The sequence below is a fragment of the Pollicipes pollicipes genome, unplaced genomic scaffold, assembly GCF_011947565.3.
Source record: "Pollicipes pollicipes isolate AB1234 unplaced genomic scaffold, Ppol_2.1 Scaffold_4740;HRSCAF=5597_pilon_pilon_pilon, whole genome shotgun sequence".
Lineage (NCBI taxonomy): Eukaryota > Metazoa > Arthropoda > Thecostraca > Pollicipedomorpha > Pollicipedidae > Pollicipes > Pollicipes pollicipes.
The window spans coordinates 36,753,098-36,759,097 of NW_023596545.1; positions in this window are offsets into that span (position 1 = coordinate 36,753,098).

Consider the following 6,000-nt stretch of genomic DNA (forward strand, 5'->3'; position numbering starts at 1 on the left):
CATTCGCAGTGTTGAGAGCTGGTAGCCAGTCGGTTGGCAGTGAGACAGCCTAACAATTGAAAACATTTGCAGTGCGTCTGCACCTGGCGAAAGTTCCTCAGGCATCGCGAAAAAATGAGACCCTCAGAATGGTGTTTTATTTCACGCAGCTCTCTGCAGCATGCGAGAGCATGGCATCATAATATCCTAGAAGGCACGAGAAAGACATGCGATAGCATCAAATTGAAGGCAAATATATAAATATATATCCCTGTGTGTCAGGTGTGTCAGGTGTATAGGTATGTATGTACTATATATATATATATATATATATATATATATATATATATATATAGTTTTGTCACACATATGCACCTGTCATATGCTATCTTGCATTGGCATATGATACACAATGAAAGACAAATGACGAGGGATCATGCAACTAACGAGATGCCTACTACACTCCTTAGGGGGCTCCATATGAAAGATCGTGTCCATCAAACATCCCTCACAGGAGCAAGGGGCCCCTCGAGGTCGGGCTTCCATCCTTGCGGAAATCCCACGTCCTTGTGTGGCCTGACAGTCGATTCTCGACGCTCGGCTATTTGAAACATCCATAAAACTGGCGTAGTTCGCAGCGGACTGGGGACAATCGACGGATCGGCGAGCAACAGAGCACAAGGGCGGCGCGCTGGAGGCATTTGGTATGCACGCTGAATGTTTTCGCAGCAGCGCACTAACGAGGAGGAGTCACGCACCATGAATCCACCGCCAACACTGTGATGTTTGGTGCGGGGTATCGAAAGCGCTGACCGCCGCCCCGGGGTCGCCTGTTGACCCGACGACCACTGCTGCTGCAAGGGTGTTGCTGTTGCAAGCGAGCTGCTGCTGCAAGTGTGCTGCTGCTGCTGTGCTGTGCGCTGCTGTCACGCTGCTGCTTGCTGTCAACTACTTCCGAATGTGTTGAGCGCCCGGGACCCGTTGCACCACAGCGACTTGGGGCATAACTGGCTGGTTTGAGCTTAGCGTCTAGAACCTGTTGCCCATAACCATTCGTAATGGGCTGCTGGTTAATGCCTGGATGCTTTGCTATAGCGATGACTTACGGTGGTAATGGCATATCGGTGCACACAGCCATTCGGGTTTCACGTCCTTACAGTAATCTACATTTGAGATATTCAGTGTAGTGTGATTCAGCTGGGCATTCTATCATAATCGACGGCGTAGAATACAGCTATTCAACGTTTGGAACTCGTCGCTTGGAACTCGTTGTTTGCATCGGACTCGTCGAGTGCATCGGACCGGCAGCCAGCTCATCCAGGTCGGACCGGGCCGACCGACGCCCCGTGCGCTGGAGGCTGTGGGTAAGATCAACAGCAGCATCCGATGGCCGAACTCCCGACCCCGGCGACCCGGCGGCGGACCTGAGAGTCCCGCTCCTGCCGGGACGGCCGCCGTCCCGCGGCTGAACGGCCGCCGCCCGCCCGGCCCTCGGACCGGCGGGCTCAGCAGCCGGCGTGACCGGGGCGCGCTGATCGCAGGGGGAGATAGCGCCCCGTCATGATGCCTCACGTGACCACAGGCGGGCGCCGCCGTCCTCCGCCGCTGGCGGCTCTTTGCCGGTGGTGTCTCGGGAGCGCGGGCGCCTGCGGCGGACGCGCTTCGCCGGTCTCGCTGCAGGTGTTGCCGGCCGCAGCCCCGGGGACCCGTTCCACTATCGGCTGATGACGATTGAGCGTGCGCAGTTGCTGTTTGCTGATGCGGCACAGATCAGACCGCGAGCAGGCAGCAGCCTGTAGCCGGGTCTCTTTTCGGGGATGCAGCCGGCTTGAGCAGCACGCGAACTGCAGGGCAACGTCTTTGCCAGCGTCATTCGCAGGAAAAAAACTTCCGTTCCCGAAAGCGGACAATAAGCTGCACTCCGCTTACACGATATCTCGATCGAATTGCGTCATCCTGATTGAGGTTGTGTTCAGGCGTGCGAAGGCCAGTTCAGTTGCTGTGCCAGCCGAGAAAGGTGGCTCCTCTACTGTTTTTATCAGGGAGGGACGAGATACTTTAACGACTAGCTGCCCAGTTCAAGCCCCGCCCCTCACATAAGATATTTGATAACATCTCACTGGTATCTGTACCTTTTTTAGCTCATATAAAGGAATGTTGGCCTTCGAAATGTTACCAATGCTGTTTTGTGAACACGAAGAAGGCTATGATTCCAAAAAGCTGTTTAATATCCTCGACATACGGCCGACGAACAACGAAAATATTGCCTACTTTTGCGGCTTTCGTCCCGGATGTCGTCCAGCGTGTAAGTGCTGGCCACCTGCTGCCGGTTTACTGTTTGCATTGCTGGTGTCACTACACATAACGTATACTGTGGCATCACGCGAGACATATTAAGGCCAAGCCGTCCAGAGATGATGCAGTGTAAGCCATTACCCGGCAAATGACTGGCGAGGAGACGACACAATGCTGGTTAGAAGACACCGCATGGCACGATGGACGATAGCACCATCTTGTGTGGGCTTAATTCATTTAATCTTCCGTGGGCCCATATGTGTACGGCACGCGCATTACGTCATGCTAACGCACACCGAACGAATGCGTCGTATAGTTCGGTGAGGAACTCAGCAAATGGGAACACCTGCTCCGCCGCCGATAAAAAGTTGGAACCATCGATGTTTTCCATGCCCTTGTTTACCTAGAATGTTGTGGACGTTATGTTAAATTGCGCCATAAGCTGGGGCTCGCTCCCTTGCCGTCCTGTTAAAGAACAGATGCTTGTATGCCGTCTCATTTACCGTTACACCTGTTGATGTCTCACACGTCAGCACGTGGCTGGCATCGGGTCTACTACCCACTCCTGTCAGCACGTTCAAGAAACGTTTCCGAGTGCATCACGTACGCATTTATTCACAAACTTTGGTCGCATTTGCAGTTTTGTAGGCTACGCTTTCGGCAGTCGAGTCCGGTCTTTTCAGAAGCGCATACAGGCTGGACAACCAAACAATGAGGGCTCTGATGATCACCATCGGACTGACCCATCCGCAGCGGAGTTGCGGTGTTTCGCTCACGTTACAGCCCTTTTGACGCGCGATGCGTCAACGTACCCCCGCCTGACGGGCGGGCCAATCTCTGTTGCTGAGGACGGAGAACGCGAGAACCACGGCTCCCGTGGTTCTCACTGACCATCCGCCTCAAAGGGACTTCATCAAGCGCCCCAGCCAGCGATCATTCGGCTCTTGAGTGCACCTGACACGGAGTCGTGCGTCGCGAGCGCGACGGAATTGCCGCCGGTCGACGGCTGTCCGCCTCGCCTCAGTCCGCTCGATGCCCCCTGATCAGGCGGCCGGGGCGGTGACGAGCCGGGCAGAGGAGTCGTGGCGCCGCTCGCTCGAGGGCTGGGTGCGGGCGGACCGCCGGGGCAGGGGCTGGCCGGTCCGGCAGGCGGCCCGGGCTTCCCATCCGCCTGTCCGGCCGGTTACACCGCGCGCGGTCCTGCAGGGTCGGCCGGCTCGTCCCGGCCGGCGGGATCGGCCCGCCGGTTCGCTCCAGCCCGGTCCGGTGCGGCGTGATGTCGCTGCGTCGCCGAGACCGGTCCAGCCGGTCCGATCACGTGACCGATAAAAACACGGTCGCAGAGCCGGCCGGACCGGTGGGGCAAGCCCCCCCCCCCTCGTCTCGGCTGAGCCTTGTCGTGGCATCGCCGCAACGCGAGGCGTCAAACCAGATGCACACGTTTGATAGTGTCACTGGCGACCGAGGGAGCTGAAACGCTTTGGTGACTGCCACTGGGAGTGCTGGTATAGTCTCCTTATGCCGACTGACGGTGTGCGTTGCGGAGGAAGGATTCACCACAGGCGTCGCGCTGTTGTCGATCGACTCGCCAGAATCTATCGGTTTAGCTTTGGAGCTCCCAGCCAGTTCACTGTTCCGAATATCATGCTGAACTCAGCTTCCCGCAAAAGGCGGTGGACTCTTGTCCCCCAGCATCGATGCCTGCTTTCACAGCCTTGTGGCGACCGACTCCCCAGCGAACTGGTCCTTTTGGCTGCTGCTCGTCGTGCCACGAGCTTCCGCCAAATGGGGCCCACGCTCCAACATCCGCTGCAGAAATACTCCATATGCAGATGAACGAAGCCCGGCATGCCTTAAGCTCTGGCTTACCCAGGTCGGCGCGGCGGCGAGTGGGCGATACCAGCAGCGACAGATCCCGGATGCTGGGTTGAAAGTTCGAGGTCAGGCAAAACTCATGGGGCGCAAGGCAATGGCGCTGCTTCCGAAGTCCAAGGTCGGTGAAGGGTAACGCTGGACCGTCTTGGCAGGCTGGATGGATCGAGATAAACCATTCAATGTGGCGTGCCGAAGCGAAGCCGGTGGCATGCGGGCGTTTCGTAATTTTCGGTCAAAAATAAAGGACCGCTGTCGTGGCCGACGCGTCGCAGTTAATCCCCGCGAGTTCGTCTCCATCGAGTCCGTCCGCCCTGCTGTCCGCCGCCTCGGGATGGGCCGGGGGCCGCCAGTCACGTGATCACATCACGTCACGCCGCGGACAGTTACGGCCTGGCCGTCACGGGGCACGGCTTCATGCCTGTCACGGCACCCTGGCCGTGGCCGGCTTCGCCAAGCCCGGCAATGATCCGGCCAAGGCGCCGGTTTTGCTCATAACCCCGTGCATATGCGGTGGTGAGCCCGTACGAGCATCGCCGCACGAAACCCCACAGCCGCGCAGTCTTTTTCTTCCCATCGTAATCCCGCCAAAGCCGGCCGGAATGTTCCCGGACCGTCTCCGCGTCAGCAGCGGGGCGACTCCGTCCCCGCTGACCCGTCCAGCCGTCCATATCTCGGCCCTGTCTCGGCCGCCGACCCCCGCGGCGTCTCCCAGCCGGCGGTGCGACGCTCCCGCGCGGGGGCGACCCGCATCGAGCGGCGGCGCCGGCGCTATGCTAATGCTATGATAAGCAGGGCGGCGCGGCGGGCAGGTGCAGCGCCGGGGTGGAGCCGCGGCCCGCGCGGCACGCTGCACGGGTCCGGGCGCCGGCGGTCACGCGCCGCCGCCTGCAGCGGCCGCGGCCGGCGCGCCTCGGCTGAGGTGCCGCCGCCGGCCGCCGCCGCTGCAGCGCCGCCACCAGGGATCCCGTTTGCAATGCAGATGCGGGCGGGCGCGCGGGCGGCGCCGCCGAAACGCGATGCGAACTGATGGCGATAATGACGGATGCTCGCCGATGTGGACTGGGGTGCCGCAGCAGCCCGCTGATGTGGACTGAGGCGCCGTAGCAGCTTGCTGTTGTGGACTGAGGCGCCGCAGCAGCCTGCTGATGTGGACTGTGGTGCCGCAGCAGCCTGCAGATGTGGGCTGAGGCACCGCAGCAGCTTGCTGTTGTGGACTGTTCTGCTGCAGCCAGCAGTAGGCCGCTGATGCAGGCTGCTGCGCTAAGAGACGCACCAGCACCAGCGGCCTCAAGTTTCTGCTTACGACGGGTGGTGTTGCAGCCGCATCCCCTCGCTTTTACGAACGACCAACTCCCTGCCTAGCCCCCACCCCAGCGCCCTTCAAAGAGGTCTCGGGCGAAAGGTGCAATCTGTAAAGACCGGTTCAGACTGAAACCACGAGCATTGGGTGATATTATGTTCGCGGCCATTCGTCATGTCTGCCGTTGCCGGCTGTTTTGAAATAGCCGCACCTCTGTGGCGCGCTTGGCACATGCGGCGACTCCCAGCTCCGGCCCGCCCAGCCGCTCAGGCCTGGCGCCCGGGACCAGGGCCGGCGGGGTCAGCATGGGGGCCGTCTCTGGTCCGGGGCGCCTGCCTGTGACAAGGTGACAGGCCGCCCGGTTGCCAGCCCATGCGCCCCATGATAATGCGGTGCGTCACGGCGGAAGCGAAGCACGTGGTGCCGGCGGTCATTGACCCCGATTACACAACAAAGCGGTGAGGGTTATCCGACCCTCCGCTGTCACATAAATGGCGCCGATGACGTCAGCGTGGTGTATTCAGCTCGCCCGTTGACGAGCTCTCCTTCCC